At 40.0% G+C, this 23,237-nt stretch overlaps 1 long non-coding RNA gene across 1 annotated transcript in view; it reads left to right on the forward strand.

Moving 5' to 3' along the window:
* The window catches only part of LOC120542635, a 67,998-nt gene extending 45,919 nt beyond the window's left edge, over positions 1–22,079 (forward strand). Inside the window, exon 3 of the long non-coding RNA XR_005636217.1 lies at positions 22,020–22,079. This is a non-coding gene — a long non-coding RNA (uncharacterized LOC120542635). The remainder of the gene's footprint in view (positions 1–22,019) is intronic.
* Positions 22,080–23,237: the final 1,158 nt, after the last annotated feature.

Raw genomic sequence — 23,237 nt, forward strand, 5'->3', positions numbered from 1 at the left:
CAGACTACAGCTGCTTATTCTTGTTCTACAACTAAGAACAGATTAAGACCCCCATGGGCCCCAAGGTGTCAATAGCTCAAAAAACACTAGCTCACCTCACTGGCCTCATTGAAGACACTGCCACTAGGCACATGGATAAACTCACAAATCATTAACATCACATACTGTATATCAATAATAAAAATGGCACAGGGACTGAAATAGGAAAAAGTCAGAAATTTTACGTATATCAGATCAATTGCAGCTTCCCTTCTCGTTCATTAGTGCATTACAATGAATATAACAATCTACTTGATGAGTGCAACATCACATCTGTGGAAAATCATTTTTCTTTTTATAGTGCCGTGTGAGACTTGCCCGCACACCACCAGTTAGAGACCACATTTTTATAAAAGTCACACGTTTATTCATTCACAAATAACACAGTCCCAAACACGACACAATGCTCACAGCAATAATCACCCCTCTATGGGCATCTTTCTCTTAGTCCTTGGCTTCCTGTCTCCTCCTGGGGAGCTTCGTCCAGCTCCCACTCCCGACTCTAGCTCGTCGACTGTTAGGAAGCGGGCTCTTTTATTCCCGCCCGGATGCATTCCAGGTGGCTGGAAACGATCTTCCAGCAGCACTTCCTGGTGTGGCGGAAGTGCTGCCCTTTGCCCCGGAAGCACACCGGGCGTTCCTGGCAGGTTCAGCCGCCAACTTACCTGATGTGGCGGAAGTGACAATTCCTCCGGTCCGACGAGACTTAAGGCGCCCCCTGGCGGTGGCCATGGGTCCCAACGGGTTAAAATCTTTTTATCCCTTTCCTGTGGTCCTCTTTTTATCCAGGGCGGTTGCCCTCTCTTGACCCGGAAGCTATTATTGTCACCTTCCGGTCCTTTTAGACATCCCGGTTGGGTAAGAACCCCAGTCGTCTGTGACAGCCGTTAATGAACATCAATTAATCATTTTTAAATGCCTATGTCATTTTGTGGCAAAAAATTGAGATGTAACGGTACATTTTGGGGTCGCATATTTGCACCAAATAATTGGTTTGGACATGTGCAGAGTAGAGATGCTGAGTATATTGGGAAAAGCATGTTAAGGATAGAGCTGTCAGGGAAGAGGAAGGCTTAAGAGGAGGTTTATGGATGTGGTGAGAGAGGACATGCAGGTGCTGGGTGTAACAGAGCAAGATGACGAGGACAGGAAGATATGGAAGAAGATGATCCACTGTGGCAACCCCTAACAGGAGTAGCCCAAAGAAGAAGATGATTGCACCAAATAAAACAAAACCCTAGTAAGGGGACCCTTCATTGATGTTTGGTGTTGACTGGTGTGTCTTTTCTGAAGTAGTGGTCTTGTTGTCTATCACATTGTTGCTCATGTCTATGTTGAAGGAACATATAGGACTCCTCAGAAATAGCCTGCATGCTGCTGCTAAAGCTGCTGGAAGTGGTGATATTAACTTGTTCATTATTATTGTAAGGTTTGTCACTTTAGTCTCAACTACAGTTTTAGTTTGTTAAACTCATCATTTTTTTTTGAAAATGTCAGGTATAGATGTCAGCAAAACAGGGCCTTTTGCTTCTGTCTCTTTTTAAAATTTTCTTTTTTGCCGGACCACTTGCCTCTTGTTTTGAACGACAATCCATGTGGACTTTTTCTTCACATGAAATGTACAAATTCATAAAAGTAATCTATTATACATCTGCTCTAATTGTGCCTTGTTAACTCACCAGGAGTCCTATTTTTCTTTATAATGTTTTTCAATTCAGATTGGACAGGTTTATAATTGTGTGGATTAAAGTGGAGTAGAGGTGTGTGCTCGATAGCAGATTTCTTGTAAGCTCCTCTGTTATATGTAAAAACTTAAACTTTTCCTTTTATTAGGCATTTTGTTCTCTTGCATATAAGAAAGCCCCTTTGTAAGCAAGGCCCCAGGATGTACACTCAGGTCACCCTGGTGGTAGGTCTGGCCATTTATTAGATGACAGCTTGGGTTTCCTCCTATATTAGCAATTCTGATTTCTGAGATCATAATAATCCATGTTTCTTGAACTACAAGGCAGTCTCATTTCTTTTTATTCATATTCATACACACTTAATCCAATTAAAAAGACCTTCTGTGCACCAGCCAGGTGAATCTGGAATCAGGTATGGATAAGAGGCAAGGGCTCATCTGGCAGAAAACAGAAGAAGGAGCAGGAGAAGGAGAATCCCCTGGTTCAATCATAGTAGAATCAGCAAGGTGACAAGGAAGTGTGACGTGGGAAGTGGATATGTGGTTTGGGTACCCCGCACAGTAGACAGGGGAGAGTGTATGGACAGGGTTAGAAGGGCATGTAGGTTTATTGTTTGCTTTTGTTCATTTCTTACTCTGTGGTCTCCCTGATTGTTAACCTTCCCTTATACTGTTGTTTAGTTATAAAAAAAATCCTTTTTTTAACACCTTTTAGTTGATTGTTGGTTGTTTTTGGTTTGGTGTCTGATCTACTTATCCTATAAAAGGTAAAAATGGCTATTTTGATTTCTAGTTCTTACATAGATATCCAAGTGTTGCTTCATTGGTAACCCAAATCATTACAAAAAATCACATTAGAAACCCATCTGCCCTGTGAGACATGTAACCTACAGTGGCTGTAAATGAGCTGAGTGCAATGATAGTCTAAATGTAAAAGGCGGATAATACAGATGCAGAGACAAATCCATTCATCCATCCATTTTCACACTTATGTCCTACATTTTAGGGCACTGGAGTCTATTCTGGCAGCACTGAGAACCAATTAGTCACCCACACTTACTTATTGCAGGAATTAACCTAAACTGTTTACCTTTGGAATTGAGAGAAACCAGAGTACCCAGAAGAAAACCCATGCAGGCTACTGTGACGATGTGGGTTCTGGCTCCACGCTCCCATGGCTGTTTGGGAACCCTTGAACCCAACACCGTCGATAATGTAACCGAGTGAGCTAGTCAATGGAGGCAAATTACTGAGCAAGGGGAAGGTAAAAAGTGCAAAAGTGCTTTTATTTAAAAATCAACAAAAACAGTGTTCCATAAATAGTGCAGTTAATTCAAATTCTTCATCAAATAATCCATAAAAGAACGTGGGGGATAAAACCAATAAATAGAAAAAAAACACATCCTTAAAACCAGAGGTTAAAATCTTCTCTTGGAAGCAGTCTTAAAAACAACAAACAAGCTCCGTGCTTATTTTCTGTTAGCGTCTCACCTGCTTATCCCGTTTGGGCCAAGCAGCAGGCAAGACGCTCTTTGCAGCTGCCCTCTTCTAGACACACACACACGAGACTGGAGACCTCCCGATCCCTGGCTCCGGTATGGCACTCATCCCAGTCCCGGAGAACTTGGTTTCCACCAACGGCCAGGTCGCTCACGTTGGGGATTCCCACCACCAAGTCTCCCGACTTCCGCTGCCTTTCAATGGCCTCTCTGCGGCCAGTCGCCTTCCCTGGTCACTCCCGCTACCTGATCGTTCAGCGGGAGCGACATCAACACAAACACCTGGGTGTCGGCCTAACACCCAGCTTCCACGCAGCTGTCCACGAGCACTCGATCGCGCGCTCACCACACTCACGCACCGCCTGCTTCCTCTCCTGCTCCCGGTAACCTCCGTCCTCTCCTTTCCTTTTTTCTCTCTCCATTTTTTTTCCCCCCTCCACACCGACTCGCGCTTCTTTTTAAAACGTGAGGGGCCATCACAGCTGTAGCATTAGCCACGGGAGCAATCACAAATGTGGGCGGTTCCTCACCTGTGCACACGGTGAGAAACGCCCACATCGACGACTGCCCCGCGGCTCGCTACAACAACGCCCCCCTCACGAAGCCGCCTCGGGTGCGGTGATTATTTAAAAATGGCCTTCGCTCAATGAGCTGTGGACCCATAACACTACAGCTACACAGACAGTGACCAGGGATGGGATTTGAGCTTGGATCCCCTGGACCATTAGACAGCATCCCTAGCCACTTTGCAACCAAAGACATGTCATATTTGTGATTAATTAATGTCCTGTGTGTTGCTGAGCTCATGATGGTGGAAAATCAAAGCTCAGAGAAGCTGTGCCCACCCAGTCCTGAGAAATACATTCCAGCCTAAAATGGCTCCATAATGGGAAATTGTGATAACAGTAGAGTGGTGTCGATAAGAAGCAGAAGGTTCCTCTTTTTCAGTTAAGTTTAGAAAGACATTATTTCAGTATGAGTTGGAGATCTGGAATATGTGTGGATATGGAAATCCATTTCATCAAGAACTGGAGCTCAGAGTCACAGGAGGACTGTAGTGCATGAAAGGCTTAAACTGCCTGTTACTGCAGTTTACCATTTTCTTATATAACAAACCCAGATTACCTTCCTTACATCTCTTAAATTTGTTATTTTTTGATGAGCTAAAACTGGATGTTTATAAAAATATCCCTTTCTGCTTTAAGAGCTTGCCAAACACTTGTCATTTTTGTTCCTGCATCACCTTATTGTTCACATCTTGTTGGTTCCTTTTCAATTGTGATTCTTAAAAATGCTTTTTAAAACATCATAGAAAGCTTTTAACTCTTTGGCTGCCATGCTTGTGTAAATCACTTTTAGAATGGGAATTCATAAAATGCATGAAACATTTTTCAAACCAGTTTAGAATTGAAGTTGCCTGGGTAAAGGATGGGATGACACTCCATCAGATGACATGCTTCCTTACACTGGACCACTTTAGACTCACTAGTCCAATCCTGTCTCAGGGAACTGGGAAGAAATCTGAGGATCCAATGAAAATTCAAAGTGATATGCCAAGAATGTGCAAACTCTACACATATGGTCACCATTTCAGCATTCAGACTCAATTTCACATTATCAGATCAATGTTTAAATGTTGCTAGTGAGTCCTGTCTCTTGCTGCTGATATAAGACCTTCATTCATGCCCACAGATCAATAAAAGGAGAGACTGAATGCATGCAAGGATATGAAGGTGCCCACTTAGAGTGATGTGACACGAATTTCTGCTTTCACTGACTTGTGAATAATGAATGTGGAACCAAAATGCAAAACCTTTGCCTAATCTTTAAAAAAAAATGTTGTTGTAGTGAATGAGCATAAGTATGAGATGCACACTGGTCCTGGCCTGTGTATATAACCATCTGAACCTCACAGACTTCCATAATGATGATGGTGACACCCTCTGGAGGTCTTACAGATAAATTTCTGACCTTCTCAACTTATAACTAATCAGGTGACTTCCCAATATTTCCTTCTTTGGATCATATACTGCAATTCATATCTATTTATCATGCAGAAAAACAGACAAACCATTGTACATGGAATAAAGGACATAACGTTATTTTGCATGACACCCAAAGTCAGACCAAGGAACCAAATCATTAAATCATACCTTCCCTTAAGTTATAAATAGGGAAAAGCCTTGTGAGTTCAGATCTCACTTTTTTGTAAAGGAGAAGGATATTGCTCCAAGCAACTCAGTGGGAGATCCTCGGATTAAATGCCTGATCTATTTAAAGAATAATAATGTTAGCAGCCTGGCTGGGCTTACATTCTAGTCTGGAATCACATCTCTTAAGATTGTCATGTGCCCCATTCAGTAAGTATGTTATGTAGCACCCTCCATCGATAACCTTGTATAACATTCTCAAACTTGATTATTGCATTATTGAAATCTATCTATCTATCTATCTATCTATCTATCTATCTATCTATCTATCTATCTATCTATCTATCTATCTATCTATCTATTATATAGTGCCCTTCACATCTATCTATCTATCACTGATATAGTGCTTTTTTGCTTGGTTATTTAGTCTGTGTAAGGCCTTTAAGTGCTGTTCTATATAATCCTCAGCTCTAACTAATTTTCTGTAATTTCCAACAAGAATCGTAAAGAGAGAGATAAGGAATGTATGTGAAGAGACACTGGAGTGGGGTATAGGGACTAATTTCCATGGCCATGCTAAGTTACATTTAATTGAATCTTATACCAAGATCCAGTTTCTTGTGTGCTGTGCTTTACTCCTACAAGCCTTTATTTTCAATAATCCACTCTGTGCTAATTTTCCCTTTTATTAAGTCTAATGATTATTTAATGCAACAGAAAGTCAGGTAATGGTTTTGCTAAGTAAATCTATTTTGTGCCTCAGTAAATCATTCAGCATGCAGACCTCTTTTTTTATAAGTCACAAAAGTCATCTGCTAATAAAAACATATCACTTTTGACAGCCCAGGTAAGAAATGCCATCTTGGCCACAGTGCTTGTATCAGCAATAATGGTTTCAAAAGCACTGAATTATAAAAATGTTTTTGGCACCTTTGTAAAGTTAGTAGCCAATGCTAAGAGTAGGCAATATTGCTGACATTAAAAATGATCAGGGTACCATCTTTACTTTTGCTACAGTACATTTAAGTCAGGGTCTCTAGTCTCATTTACATTTAAATTCCTTTTTTATATAATTTTTTGTTAATTTGTTACCCTTTGGTTATTAACATTTATGTTATTTCTACTGATTATTTGTTTAATTTTGTATTTCTATCACTTTTTATTATTTTGTTTCTATGGGTGGATGCTTGTTCTGCCATTTCCTTTGTATTTTGGAGGTGGTTCTTCAAGAGGCATGTCCACCTAGCAATCTCAAATGAGGGGCTGCTCCCTGCCCAAAAAAGGCTGATGGCACCTGCAGTCCCCCGTGGTACATTTTAGGTGCTTGATGAGTTTTTCCTTTTTCCATTTTACTATTGCTATTTCTTTGTATTTTCTGACATTTTGACACTTTTGGTTCTATTTTTGGGATTCAGGTTTTTGGATAGTGTTTTGCGACTTTTTTTGCTTAGGATTGCCTTGTTAAGAAGTCCTTCTCAGCATCTATTTTGATTTTTGAATTTTTTGTAAATAAATTCTCTATTTCTATTAAGATTCCTGATTGAGCTTGGTTCTGCAAGCTGGAGTTCATTGTTCTACTTCTTGAGAAATGTGTTTACTGTTATTTTGGGACTATTGAGTTCTGTGAAGCAAAGAAGCATATTTTGGCACTGTATAGGGCAAAGCAAGCCACTAGAGTGAGAGCTCAGGCTGCCCTCATGTGGGCCTTCTCTGGGCAGGCACTTGGGAATTTTGGCCAGCTTCTCTGGCTGTTCTTTGGGGCTTTACACTAATTTAGGGATTTTGGGTTAGTGGATCACTACGGTTTTGACTTAGTGTGCCACCATTAATTTACTCCTTTGCAGGAGGTATTAATGTAATTTATGCAATAAATTACAAGTAAGACAGTAAGGCAGGAGTCAGTTCTGTCATCATGGGTGATGGCTTTATTCTGAGCTGTGTGGAGTACCTCCAGTGCCCCAAAGATGTACTTTTGGGTATTTGTATGAATTTTGTGATGCATAACCATCTTGATCAGTTTGTTTTTCTGGGCTTTGGATTTCTACATGCCTTAACTGTATGAGTGAGTTATCAAATGGGTATTTGAAAAGTGAGACCAATAGGAGTCCTTTGGAGCAATCCATGACACCAAATAAGCAACAAGCAAATTGAAGTAATATTTAAATGAATGGATGTTTTATTAACAAAATTAAAGACACTGAATGGGTGAACAAATGGAGTTCTTGATTTAAGCAGAGTGATGGCTCTGAGGTTAAGGGCTGTGGTAATCTCTGGAAGGTTGCTGGTTCACATTCCATTCCTGGCATTCCTGGACCTTTGAGCAAGGTGTGGCTCCATTGGTGCTGTACAATGGCTGACCCTGCGTTCTGACCTCTAAAGGTCACGAAAAAAGACAATTTTCTCTCAAGGAATAATGAAGTGTATCAAATCAAAAAACTCAAAGTATAAACTGGAACAACAACAATAAACCAAATGCCCCATGTTGGTTTAAAAGATCTTGAACTTCTTTCTATTGAATGGAGTGCTTTACACAATTACTCACCATAGTACCTCCACAAAATGCTCATTTTTCTTCTCCCATAACTATTGTCTTGTCATTCTGTCTTCTCTTCCTTCCACAGGCTGGACCGTTATGTAATAATTTTGGGTATGGCGAAACTGACAAAAACATAGGCCCATTTCATACAAAATTAAAACCATCCATCCATCCATCCTCTTCCGCTTATCCAAGGTCGGGTCGCAGGGCAAGCAGCTTGAGCAGAGATGCCCAGACTTCCCTCTCCCCGGCCACTTCTTCTAGCTCATCCAGGGGATAGTCCCAAGGCATTCTCAGGCCAGTCCAGAGACATAGTCCCTCGAACGTGTCCTGGGTCTTCCCCAGGGCCTCTTCCCGGTTGGACGTGCCCGGAACATGTCACCAGGGAGGCGTCCAGGAGGCATCCTGATCAGATGCTCAAGCCACCTCATCTGACTCCTCTCGATGCGGAGGAGCAGCGGCTCTACTCTGAGCTCCTCCCGGATGACTGAGCTTCTCAACCTATCTTTAAGGGAAAGACCAGACACCCTGCGGAGGAAACTCATTTCAGCCGCTTGTATTCGCGATCTCGTTCTTTCGGTCACTACCCATAGCTCATGACCATAGGTGAGGGTAGGAACGTAGATCGACTGGTAAATTGAGATCTTTGCCTTACGGCTCAGCTCCTTTTTCACCACGACAGACCGATGCAAAACCCTCATCACTGTGGACGCCGCACCGATCTGCCTGTCGATCTCATGCTCCATTCTTTCCTCACTTGTGAACAAGACCCCGAGATACTTGAACTCCTCCACTTGGGGCAGGATCTCGCTCCCAACCCTGAGAGGGCACTCCACCCTTTTCCAGCTGAGGACCATGGTCTCGAATTTGGAGGTGCTGATTCCCATACCAGCTGCTTCATACTCAGCTGTGAACCAATCCAGAGAGAGCTGAAGATCACAGCCTGAGGAAGCAAACAGGACAACATCATCTGCAAAAAGCAGCGACCCAATCCTGAGTCCACCAAACCGGACCCCCTCAACACCCTGGCTGCGTCTAGAAATTCTGTCCATAAAAGTTATGAACCGAATAGGTGACAAAAGGCAGCCCTGGTGGAGTCCAACTCTCACTGGAAATGGGTTCGACTTACTGCCAGCAATGCGGACCAAGCTCTGACACCAAACTCTAATTTATTAAGTCGAAGTATTCAAAATGCTTAATACAAAATATCAAATCAAAAGGAAAACAAAAGTGAAAGTAAAAATCAAAGTTCAAAAAGCAGTAAGTAATTATTTCAACAGCAACTGAAAATAGATTAGATTAGATTAGGTCAGTCAGTCATTCTCCAACCCGCTATATCCTAACACATGGTCACAGGGGTCTGCTGGAGCCAATCCCAGCCAGTACAGGGCGCAAGGCAGGAACAAATCCCGGGCAGGGCGCCACCCCACCGCAGGATTAGATAAAGTAAACTTTATTAATCCCAAAGGGAAATTCACATGTCAGATCAAGCCAGAAGCCACAAAACCCAAAGTGCCAATTCATAAATAACAAAATTAAAAGCAAGAAAAAATACAGTAAAAGTGCAAAACAAATTACAATAGACCAAAAGCACAAAATACAGCTGTAAAACACTATTACCAGGACTAATGCCACAGCAAAGAAACTGTGGCAGCAGGTAATTTAAAGGTAACCACACTCTTAATAGTTAAGGCACCTTAAATCTGTAACCAAGTTAGTGGCTAAAAAAGTTTAAGGTGTCAGGAGAAAGTGAAAAATGATAAAACAAAACATAAGGACAACCAAGCAAAATGGGGGTTGGGTTATAATTACAAACATACAGAAGAAGATGGACAGGGGTGAAGAATGGACCAATCCCTAACTTCTTGACAACAGTAATCTTACCAAACTAAAGGAGCTTTTAAGTCCAAACCAGAAATTACATCAGTGGGATCACCTTAATCTCTTTTAAGACTACATCTGGATCAGGGGACAAGTATCCAGGTGGACTAAGAACACCCTGGTAAGGCTCCATTTAGAGGGTCCTGGTGTGCCTACATTCTTAGCTTAATATTAGTCTTTAAAGTCTAAAACCTTAACTTAAGGTCCAAAGCACTAAGGTACTTAGTTGCTTGCCATTGAATGATAAGACTGTTACATTTGAATACATTTGGGAGTATGAACCTTAGTAGCATCTTTGGAAAACATAGTATGCTTACTATTTGGTTGCTTCTTCCGCCAACTTGAAATGGAGTCCATGACCAGCTGATTATCTTCTTCCATTGCCAGCATGCAGGCATACCACCTCCTTGTAGAATCTTTACATATTATATATACTGGAGCAGTGTGTAATCCCTCAGTCTTGACCCTATTGCTGCTGTACAGTTCTCTTGATGCCTACAGTACACCTGTGATGAGACAGAGTCTCTGGATTTATTGTGAGTGATGAAAGGACCAGGGGATAGTAACATGGACCATAATCATTGTGTGTACCAGGCACAGTCAAAACCAGGAGATAAATATATTCAGAAACCAAAGAACTGGGACAAACTAAAAGTCAAAGGCCAAGAATATGAAAACCAAAAGAAACCCATAGCCCTTGGCCTACTTTGACCTGAAACTAACACTAGAGATTGTCGTTTATCCAACTGAAGGATAATCTCAACTCACACTGTGGCCATATTTATACCAGAGTTTCCTATAATGTTACAGATAACAACCATGGTCACAATCTGATGATTCACGCCGCATAAATGATGGACAGAAAAAGTGAAGCAATTACATATCATTCTTAAACGAGTTTCAAACACTAAAACCTATGGAAATTGATGTGCACTTTGACATCACTTTACAACAGACATACTAGAATACTTAAAGAAATTATAATTACTGATATTGTTATTGTTTTTAAAAATAAATAAAATGTAATTTTAGATATGAATTTAATTTAAACTCAAATGTTTTGCAGACTCAGCATTTTTTTTATTTTTCCTTATAAAATACTCGTATTAGGAATTTGTTAGTTTTTCGCAAACTCCTTGGGGTCAGAATGCAGGGTCAGCCATTGTACAGCACCCCGGAGCAATTGAAGGTTAAGGACCCAGCAATGTAGGATCTCTTTAGGCAGTGACAGGGATTCAAACCGGCAACTTTGGGATACCAGTGCAGATCCTTAGCCTCAGAGTCACGACTCTGCCCAACATTATTGAGACCCTCACTTTATTTTCAAAAATTGTATGATGGATGCCAGTTAGCTAGTCAAGTGTTGGCTTATTTTGTATCTCATTATTGTTTGGCTACTAATTAAAGATAAAATAAATAACTAAGGGGTCTGAGTCTTAAATAGTAAGGCAAGTAAAATTAAGGCAAAAGAAGTTACTTGGCAGCAAAAACTAATTAAGAAAAGGGTCAGAATGAAAACCTGCAGTCAGTGTAGCCCTCCAGGATTAGAGTTGGACACGACAGACCTCTAAGGTAGAGCTGGCCCCAAGATCACTTTTAAAAAACATAACATAAAGGTTCCAGAAATTAATATTTAAAATAGCATTTAACCAGGAGAGGGGGCAGGCAAAACATGCTTTCACTGGCATAAGTTAAAATTAAAAATACTGGAGATCAAAAATCCATAAAGTTAAAGCTAGGACCAGTTTCTCAAAGCCATAACACAAACTCTTTGAAAAAGAAAGTATTCTTTTATACTGTAATATTCAAAAGTTTGCATCATTCATGTTACCACAGTGTCATCTTTTATAGTGATGATATACTGATGATAAGCATTGTGACGCCAGCAATCACATAGGCAGCAAGGCACAATGTGGCCACAGTAATAAAAAACTGTGTCCAGCTGTTATAAGTGTACAAAAGTGTACATAACTTAATCAGCAGCTGTTAAAAAATAAGATTACAACTAATGAAAGATTGACCCTTCCCCAGGAAATGATTCTGGTGCTTGGCCAATGGAGACCCCGTGATGGATTTAAGAACCACCACCATATCAGAGGCCAGTGGCACTGGTCGTCAGGATGTCTCAGGATACATCTGGTTGTGGATTCAAATTCCGCTACTGACGTTTTGTGACAATGAGCAAGTCACTTCACTTGCCTGTACTCAAATTGGAAAAACTAAAGAAATGCAACCAATTATATCTTAAATGGTATATTTCAACTTAGATAAAGGCATCAGCCTAATAATAATGATAATAATTATAGCTAGGCAGCATGGTGGCACAGTGATAGTACTGCTGTTTTGCAGTAAGGAAACCAGAGTTTAAGTTTTGGGTCCTCCCTGCCTGAAGTTTGCAGGTTCTCCCCTGTCTGCATGGGTTTCCACAGGGTGCTCCTGTTTTCCTCCCACTGTCAAAAGTCATGCAGGTTAGGTGGATTGTTGAAGCTAAATTGGCCCTCGTGAGTGTCCGGTGTGCACGTGTGTGTGTGTGTGGTGTTTGTCCTGTGATGGACCATTGCGCTGTCCAGGGTTTGTTTCTGCCTTGCGCCCCTGTGCATGCTGGGATAGGATCCAGCACCCATGGATTAAGCAGGTTATAAAATTACATGACATAATAATAATCTCTGTTTAAGAAGCAAAGTCAGGGCTTGGAGAAGGAGAAAAGTAGTAGAAGGTGAACATAGCCCAACAGTGCACCAAACACTCCGTGTGATATGAAGACAGTTTTATTTGTTTTACTTCTCTGTATTTGTATTTTGTCATCTCTATGTGTTTGTTCTGTGTAAGAAAGAATTTGGTGTTCTGTTTTGAATGAAAAGGGTTGTCACAAGGGTCCACTCCTCCCACCACAGGCTTTATTCATTTTACTCAAGAATGGAGGAAAATGAATTAAATTTTGAAGTCTTCAGTTTTTTTGCAGCTGTGTAATGAGAAAATAATGCAGAAGGAGTCCTAGATCTTATGAATGATAAAAAAAAAACCAAAACCTTCAGATGGGATTAAAATGACCTTTTGCTTCACCCAAGGGAGCATATGGTGGGGTCTGTGTTGGTGAAACTGGTGGACTGCCTCTTCATTTCCCTCTACCTTCCTGCAGGCAGTTACCAATTAGCAAGTCTTGTGGCCTGCAGGAGTCCTGATGCTCATGGCAGGGCACAAGATTGCACCCTCAGATTCTTTGTCTGTCATTCCTCATTCTGAACCTTGTAGTGTAGCAACTACAGCAGAGTGTCGACCCCACAGGGCCTTGCAATGAGCAGGGATTTTCCAACTAAGTCTTTGGATGTTCACTTTGAAGATTTCTACATTTCTATTTTATGTTTTTGGCCCCTACCAATTAGCTTTAAATTTTGGGCCCCTTTCATAGTTAAAGACAGAGCAAAATGAATGCTGTCTCCCTTCAGAATAAAGCACAAAAATAATATCTTTTGGTTTGATTTCTTTTTCAGCCTAATCAGAGTATATATCAGTCATTCAACCAATTGATTATAGTTTACTTTTTATTGCACCATTCATAGCACACATGATCACAAGACACTTTACAGTGCAAGCATGTATACAGTACAGTATGTTATCCAATGAGGCATAACGACACAGTGGTTAATGTTGGTTCTTGCCAGCTCTAGAGATGTCTGTTGGAGTCTCATTCCAGTCATGTGTATCCATAAGTTAATTGACATCTACAATTTAATAAACATGTTGCCTTGCTAGGTACATAATACTTGTGATGGACAGGTGTCCTGTCTAGGGTTGGTTGCTCTTCTGTATCCAAAGGTCCCCTGGAGTAATAATAAATTCAATTCAAACAATAGGTAGAAGTAGAACGAAATGATGAGTAAAATAACTGGATGATGAAATGATGAGTAAAACAATTTATACCCCTCTCTTCATTTATTTTGAATCTGTTGACAAGAGTGCCATGATATAAGGTGTTTCATCATTCATGCCTCTCCTCTTGGGAGCTCCAATTGATATGTGAAGCAGGTTGGCCGCCTCTCCTTATTCCTTTTCTTCTTCTTTTTCTTTGTCTTTCTGTCTGGTCTTTGAGTTGATTCCTGAGAATCTTGAGATCCCTACAAAATTTATGGTGACCCCTTTTGAGTGCTCTGCTGGGGTGTGTGTATTCCTTTCAAATGTCCTCCTTCACTCAACAAAGAACAGACAAAGAAGTGAAACTTTCAGGCACTGGATAACACCGTCTTTTGTGTAGCTGTATCAAAGCCTTGAGGAGCACTCTTATGAAAATATGTACATACTGCATATATATACCATGAATTCAGAACGTATTCAGTCTCCTTCATTTTCTATCCTGAAGCCACTCCGGCATTGTCTTGGCTATACACTTCAGGTCATTGTCCTGCTGAAAGGTGGACTGCCTCCCACTGAGAAGTCATGTGCACTCTGGAGCAGACTTTATTTAAGACCTCTCTGTATTTGGCTGCATTTATCCTACCTTCAATTCTGAGCAGTCTCCCTGTCCCTGCTTCTGAGATGCACTCCCACAGCATGATGCGGCTGCCACCGTGATTCACCATAGGGGATAGTATTAGGCAAAAAAAAGTACAACTTTTTGTCGCATCAGATCAGAGAATCCTTATTCTTTTAGAGTCCTTTAAATGCCACCATATGATTTTTACTCAGGAGTGGCTTCTGTCTAGCCAATCTACTATGTACCAAAAAATGCCTGATTGATGGTGTGCTGCTGAGATGGTTGATCTTCTCACAGGTTCTCAGAGCTCAGTGTGGGGACTTCTGAAGTTCTATTAGAGTGATCATTGTGTTCTTGGTCACCTTCCTGAACAAAGCCCTTCTTCCCAGGTTACTCAGTTTGGCCAGACACCCAACTCTAGCAAAAGACTCCTGGTGGTTCCAAACTTCATCCACTTCACAATTATTGATGCCACTGTGCTCTTGGAAACACTCAAAGCTTTAGAATTTTTTTTTATAGCTTGCCCTGATCTATGCCAAAAACAATTTGATCATGGAGGTCTACAGAGAGTTTAGCTTATTTTTGTCCTGACATGCAGTGAGACTTGTGGAACCCTAAATATTTAGGTGTTTACCTTTCTAAACAATGTCCAATTAATTCAGTTTACCTCAGGTAGAATCCAAACCAGTTCCAGATCCATCTCACAGGGAATTAAAGCAAACAGGATGAACGTGAGCACAATCTGAAGTTTTAAAGCAAGGGATCTGAATACTTATCTGCATAAGAGATTTCATTGTTTGATATTTAATAAATTTGCAAACTTTTCTGGAAAAAATGTTTTGACTGTCATTATGGGTTTTCGAGTTTAGATTAATGGGCAATTTGGCACATGTATCCATTTAAAATTAAATCTACAATACAATAAAGTGTGTGTAAAGTGAAGGGGTCTGAACACTTTCTTAATCTACTGTGTGTATATATATATATATATATATATATATATACACACAATGCATCTGGAGTTTCTCTGAGTTTTCTCCCTCATCCCACAGATGCAAGTGTTGGATTGATTGGCCATTCTAAACTGGCTGTTTTTTGAATGATGGACTGGCACCCTGTTCAGTGTCCCTTCCTGTCTTCAGCCAGAAGCTGCTAGTATAGATTCTGGTCTCCAAGTATTAAGCAGGTATGATAAATAGACACTGAATGTAATGAATCAAAGGTTAAGTGTACTGCAGTGAAACTGGTAAGGACTGGTAATATTTTCCAAACATTTGTCTTTTTGTGTGTGTATTGATTGCGAAAGTTACCTTGGGTGTGGTTGTGCAAGATGTCAAAAACAGGCTGATGCAAACATTTTAGAAGATCTTAATTCTTTGCTGAAACCCTCAATTGAATTATTCCCATCACATAAATAATTTGTTTCACTGCAATAGTTCCAAAACCCTGGGAGTCGAAAGCAGATCGTTACTTAATTTAGAGTTATAAATCACACTTGGAAAAAAACACGTGGGAGTCAGCTGGCAGAGAGCTCAGTGATCTGACTGACCGCCGACTGATTCTGACTTCAGTCCGCAGTTAGGCTCTCAGTCCACCCGTTGTTTTTGGTACATGAGAGGAATTTCAATTCGTGCCAGCTGTCAGTTTGACAGGAAAAGAGCGGCAGTCTGGGAGGCTGCATTCCAGTTTACTTTTTTAATTGTGCGAAGGATTTCAGGTTTTGGCACATGTTGTCTTCTATAATGTGATACAATGATAAAGAAATACCCCAAGGGGATCCATCAAATTTATAGCATGGCTTTTACTGCAAAGGAGATGATTATGGTAATAATCATTATCATAAAACTTCATTCCCTGATATGCTTTATTGTGTGGATGGAGTGAACGCCTGCCAGTCATCAGCTTGTGGCTGGAGCTGGATGGTCTCCATCATTCAGATTTCATTGGCACCTTTGCATCTGATGTCTTTATAGCAGAAAGTGTGGGAAAATCATTGTCTGTGGAGGCAGGACTTAAAGATTTGTTGTTCATGACTAAGTTTCTGAATATATACAGTAAATTATATTCCCACATATACATATAAAGGAAAAAAGGTTAAATGTTATTTCTAAACTAAAAGAAGGTTTAAAGACACACTGTTTCAGCTATAGAGCCTGTATCAAGTATGCAACTGAAAAGGAAAGAACAGGTAACACATATAAGAAGGAACAAAGCCAGGCAGATGAAAATAGAAAAGATGAGTAAAGGCTGCCATTAGAGATAAGGAAGGCAGACTGAAAAGTTAGTTGGTGATTAAGACCTGGTTAAATTTGTGACTCCAGGATGAGAATGAGCTTAGCTTCTTCTGGTTTTCTTTGAAAAGTGTTTTTGAATCCCTGTAAAAGTACTCCGACAGAGATATTAGTTTAATTATGATCAAGGGATGTAAAGTTTCACCTGTCTAGATGGCTGGACACTTCTTACAGGAAATGCAGGGGAGAAGATTTTTAGACTGGCAAGAAATCTGTTGTTTATATTGAATTTACCAGAGGGACCAAATGCAAGGATATTGTTGGTGACACGTTTGCAAGTGTCAAGTGGCTCCTGTTACAACTCAAAGTGCCTTGGGGGGAATGTAGCTCTCCTCTGTAAAGTGAGCTGTGGACAAGATGTGTGCAGTTGATAGAAGGAGATCAAGAGATGGTTTGGAAAAAAGGTTCCAGGAAAGGGTCAGTCTGCAAAATTAGGAAATTTTGTTTAAAGGCCTGTGTGAGAGATAGAGTACTGTGATGGAATAGGAAAACCGTCAGGATATGGGCTTCACTATTAAGGTTTCTCTTAAGGTGGATGGTCTGAGGTCAACACCTGGCTTGACAGATGGCCCTGTCAACAATATGAGAAGGATATTCACAATAAATGAAGAAATTCCTCATTGAATGGATATAACATGCGCTCCCTTCTCAAACGATGGCATCTCAGTGTCATTTGTTTTGTAGTAGTTGACACCTATCAGGTGGCCCCTTAGGAGTGAATGAGGCTGAGTGAGTTAATGTGAACGGCATCCCCATCCAGGAATGGTTCTTATCTTGGTCTTAATATTGATGGGTAGAAGGAAATATTACATATTGTCATTAGGAAATCTGTGTTATAAAAATAAACTTAATAATTTTCTTCTAGTGTGTAAAACACTGCATTTATTCAGGTTACATTTGATTTGTCATATTCATGTAACATGAAATTGCATAGTTAGCATCTGGGTAACCAGGGTGCAGATTTCTAATTACTTGCCATAGCATTCTATAGGTACTTTATTTTCCTTTCATATCTGAAAGAGATCTGCTTCAGGCTGTTAGAGCTAAATAAGGGCTGTTTTATTTATTCCCATTAGGACTGTTTCATTTATTCCCATTGTTGCCAGGATTGAGGATGTCGCTATTCATCTCACTGCTTTACTGTAAACAAAGGAAATACAGAAAAAGAAGAAATAAACAATTGAACATCCTTTACTCAACTTTATAAACCATCTTATTTGATTCACAATTATATGAGAAGACTGGGAACAAGGTGGCAATCAACCACAAGCTGAATGATTGTCCATCTTAACGCATATTCATACATACTCTCACCCTCATTCTTAAGTAACAATATGCAGTTCTAAATGATTTAACACTTTTATTTGAAAGAGAGTAACAAAAACCTAGAAAGAACATCCAAACTCAATCTAGCAGTGCCTGTGCCAGGATTTGAACCCATACCTCAGAATGTGTGATGCAGCATCATTAACCACAACACATACAAGCTTGATAATTTTATGTTAGATACCCAGTGATGCTGAAATGTGTAATTGCATTAAATGTGGTGAAGGATAGATAGATAGATAGACAGAAAGAAAGAACCTGCTTAATCCAATTCAGGTTTGTGGGTGGCACAAAGAAGGAAACCACCCCAAACAAGGTTTCTGCCCATTAAATATATCATACACTTACACTGAGGCAATTTGAAATCACTAACAAATGAAAACTGCCGGTAATATTAGCATAAAAAAAATCTAATAAAATTTAAAAATTATATACAAAGGTAATGATATACAGTGGTGTGAAAAACTATTTGCCCCCTTCCTGATTTCTTATTCTTTTGCATGTTTGTCACACAAAATGTTTCTGATCATCAAACACATTTAACCATTAGTCAAATATAACACAAGTAAACACAAAATGCAGTTTTTAAATGATGGTTTTTATTATTTAGGGAGAAAAAAAATCCAAACCTACATGGCTCTGTGTGAAAAAGTAATTGCCCCTTGTTAAAAATAACCTAACTGTGGTGTATCACACCTGAGTTCAATTTCCGTAGCCACCCCCAGGCCTGATTACTGCCATACCTGTTTCAATCAAGAAATCACTTAAATAGGAGCTGCCTGACACAGAGAAGTAGACCAAAAGCACCTCAAAAGCCAGACATCATGCCAAGATCCAAAGAAATTTAGGAACAAATGAGAACAGAAGTAATTGAGATCTATCAGTCTGGTAAAGGTTATAAAGCCATTTCTAAAGCTTTGGGACTCCAGCGAACCATAGTGAGAGCCATTATCCACACATGGAACAGTGGTGAACCTTCCCAGAAGTGGCCGGCCAACCAAAATTACCCCAAGAGCGCAGAGACGACTCATCCGAGAGGTCACAAAAGACCCCAGGACAATGTCTAAAGAACTGCAGGCCTCACTTGCCTCAATTAAGGTCAGTGTTCACGACTCCACCATAAGAAACAGATTGGGCAAAAACGGCCTGTATGGCAGATTTCCAAGACGCAAACCACTGTTAAGCAAAAAGAACATTAGGGCTCGTCTCAATTTTGCTAAGAAACATCTAAATGATTGCCAAGACTTTTGGAAAATACCTTGTGGACTGATGAGACAAAAGTTGAACTTTTTGGAAGGCAAATGTCTCGTTACATCTGGCGTAAAAGGAACACAGCATTTCAGAAAAAGAACATCATACCAACAGTAAAATATGGTGGTGGTAGTGTGATGGTCTGGGGTTGTTTTGCTGCTTCAGGACCTGTGATAGATGGAACCATGAATTCTACTGTCTACCAAAAAATCCTGAAGGAGAATGTCCGGCTATCTTTTCGTCAACTCAAGCTGAAGCGATCTTGGGTGCTGCAACAGGACAATGACCCAAAACACACCATCAAATCCACCTCTGAATGGCTGAAGAAAAACAAAATGAAGACTTTGGAGTGGCCTAGTCAAAGTCCTGACCTGAATCCAATTGAGATGCTATGGCATGACCTTAAAAAGGCGGTTCATGCTAGAAAACCCTCAAATAAAGCTGAATTACAACAATTCTGCAAAGATGAGTGGGCCAAAATTCCTCCAGAGCGCTTTTAAAGACTCATTGCAAGTTATCGCAAACGCTTGATTGCAGTTATTGCTGCTAAGGGTGGCCCAACCAGTTATTAGGTTCAGGGGGCAATTACTTTTTCACACAGGGCCATGTAGGTTTGGATTTTTTTTTCTCCCTAAATAATAAAAAACATCATTTAAAAACTGCATTTTGTGTTTACTTGTGTTATATTTGACTAATGGTTAAATGTGTTTGATGATCAGAAACATTTTGTGTGACAAACATGCAAAAGAATAAGAAATCAGGAAGGGGGCAAACAGTTTTTCACACCACTGTATTTGTATGTGTGTGTGTGTGTGTCTTGGTGTTTTTAACATTTCATTGAATATTATTTTGTTTCATGATGTAACTGTAATAATTCAATTCTGTTTTTATGTAAAGTTCAGAATGTCAACAACTAATATTTTCACTTACAAAGTTTTTATTCAGAGTAGTGCCATGGTTAGTGCTTTTGCCTTACAATTCCAGAATCTTGGGCTCAAATCCTGGCCTGGGCTTTGCTTGGATATAAAATGCATGGTTGCCACTGTGAGATTTTTAACCTGCCATATCCAAAGGAAATGGCCACTATCAGTTGGCCCAGAATAAAGTAACTGTGCTCTGTTATGCGTTGGCATCCAGTCCAAGGCCATACACACAAGCAATCTGGGTATCCTGTGAACCTGTGATGGATTTGCAGGTCTGATGAAATATTATATTCATAGGTGTGTAAAGCACTCTGAATTCAATCGATAAATGGAAAATATGCCATGTCAAGATAAAGTCAATATTTTCATTCTAATATATACAGCCTGACTTTTATTCAGATTGAATTAGATTTATATTAGTAAACAACTTAGGATATGACCCCTGGCTTACAGGTAAGATAGAAATTTGGTGCACAAATCCAGAAACTTTGGGCACTTCTGCTTTAAACCCTTTAATACAACACAAACAAAGGTTGCATTCCAGATGCGGGTCTTAAGCTCCCAGTGTCTTCACACTGAAATTCATTGTTGGTGTGCCATTCTTAGCTAAATGCTTTTCTGCACTAGCAGCTGTCATTTTGATATTTACATTGGCATCAGTTGTCTATTTAAAACCAAACTGCTGTCTGTCAAAAGCTTTTTGAAAATGAGACTCAGATTGGCATGTGAGCTGTCTGACTTATTGCCTAATAGAGCTATCCTACATTCACCCATCACAGTGATGTGAATTTAGCCTTCATAATAAAGGCTCATCAGTTATTCACGGTGCTGAATGATTTTATCAAGTAATCTTTAATTTATATAGCACTTTTCACAGTGAGCACTGTCAGTAGACACTTTACAGAGCAATTCAGAACATTACAGTGCAGATGAGGTGAATGTACAGGACTGAAGATTGTGATACAGTCATATAACAAACAAGACAACACAAAAGCATGAAGAGGAGAATGAAGGTGCCAGGTTAAAAATGGTATTTTAAGAAATATTGAACATGTAATGAGTTTTTCCATCAAGGTGCATGAAGTGCAAGGTGGCTCTTCATAGTAAAAAAAAGACGCAAGAGCCTCTCTGTTAGGTGCTGCTTTGGTATTAATGACTTGTACCCCACCATACAGGTCCTCATTCACACAAAAAGTGACTGTGAAGATGGCAAAAACTTTTACTGTTGCAGCAAGCTTATGAAGAGGATTGTTTAACCAGCACACAATGTTACAAATGGTATCAATATTTCCAATTGAGCGGATGATCCCAAAACTGGACGATAAACTGGACGCTAATTGCCTATCAAGTGGCTAAAGAACTAGGTATTAGAAAAAGTTTGTGTCATACAATTATGATTAAAAACTGCACTTTGTTGCTGCAAAATATTGTGCCTCATCTGTTGACAGATCAGCAAAAAGCGAACTATGTGAAGCAGTCAGTCAAGAGTTGTTACATCATTGAAATGCTGATGAAAACATTTTGAAACATGTCATAACAGGTGAAGAAACGTGGGTGCACAGCTCCTGCAGCCTGGGGTCAGTCCCCACCTGGTCAAGTCAGTGTGACTGTTCTCTCCAGGTTCTCTGGTTCTTCTCTCATATTCTTTTAGATGATGAGTTAAAACTGGTGTAGTGGGTTCTAGGAATATGCAAGTCCTGTGATGGCAGATATAGTCACTTTGCAACCCTGAACTGAATTCTATGGACACAGTAAGCAGATGAATAAATACTCTAGCTATTTCCTTAAACAATTGTTTTAAATGTAATCTCAAGACTATTGGAAAATATCGGACTGAAGGGAGGGGAGATAACTTGCTGTCACATTTTGGTTTCTTTCACAAGCCTGAGAAAAGGCATTTGGCTCATAAATGTTACAAGACCCCAAGTGTACAGCATTTTGTAATATTTGTTTTTTTCTTATTTTCAGGAAATGAGCCATCTCATTTGCCAAAATGAAGAAGTTGTAATGTAGCCCTGAGAGTTCCGCACTATATTTAAATTTGCATCTCCACAGAATGTTTTATTTCCGTGGCAAGGAATTCCTAAACAAATCATGACATTTATACACACGTTAAGAGTACGTAGAATTTTGCAAGTCTCAGCTCTTAAATGTTGCCTGGAGCGCGTGCTCATCTAACACTGATGTAACAGCTTTGTATCACTCTCTGGGTGGCCTAGTAACACTTCCAGAAGTTGCAGCCAAGAGAATAATTTTGTATTTCCGAATGCGTGAAAACAGCCTTTGTGTGTTTCTTAAAAGAGTGATGCCATTATATTACTCATTCATAACCATCTTTCTAATGGCAATGAAGCGAGTTGCAGTTTTAATGCATTATTATTTTGTTTTAATGCATTAATGTAACTTTTGTTTGTTTATGTTACTTCCTTGGCCCAGTTGCCTTAACAGTTTTCCAAACATGTTGGTTGCACTTTAATCGATTGTTTCATCTTTTAGTGATAAACACACTAAAAGTGCAGCCTTTCAGGGACCAAAGAAACATGAAGGGACAGACTGTAGGCTGCAATATTAGCAAACACAAGATTAGAAGTGAAAGTAATTTCTTATTGTTTTTGTTTATAAGTTTTGATTGCATTCATTCAATCATTTTGCAAATCAGTTTCTTTCAATATGAGTTTATGGGCTTCAATGGCCTATCCAGTCATTATAGAATGCAAGGCAGGATCTAAACATTGCCTGCATGTCAGTCTTTTGTAGGCCATCTTTTGATTGTAATCACTAACACTTTGTCAAGAGTGTGACCAACCTGCTAGCCCAATCTCATCTTGTCTTATTTTCTGAACCATTTTCCTGGTGAGGATAGCAATGGCACCAGCCCAAGTAGGTCAGCCCAGACTTCCCTGTCACCAGCTACGAGTCTCAGCTCTTGCTGTGGATTTCCCAGATATTCCTAAACCAGCTGAGAGATATAACCCCTCTGGTGTGTCATGGTTCTGCTGCAGTGTCTCTATGCCAGCATCTTTATGACATACCCAAACCACCTGAAGTGGCTTCTCTCAACCCAGAAGAGCAGCCACTCTACTCTGAGGCTCTCCTGAATCAATGAACGTCTCACCATATCATGGAGTGTCAGTCCAGAAAACCCCACAAAGAAACCTGATATCTACTGCTCATACTTGCAATCTC

Source organism: Polypterus senegalus, chromosome 13 (genome assembly GCF_016835505.1).
Source record: "Polypterus senegalus isolate Bchr_013 chromosome 13, ASM1683550v1, whole genome shotgun sequence".
NCBI lineage: Eukaryota > Metazoa > Chordata > Cladistia > Polypteriformes > Polypteridae > Polypterus > Polypterus senegalus.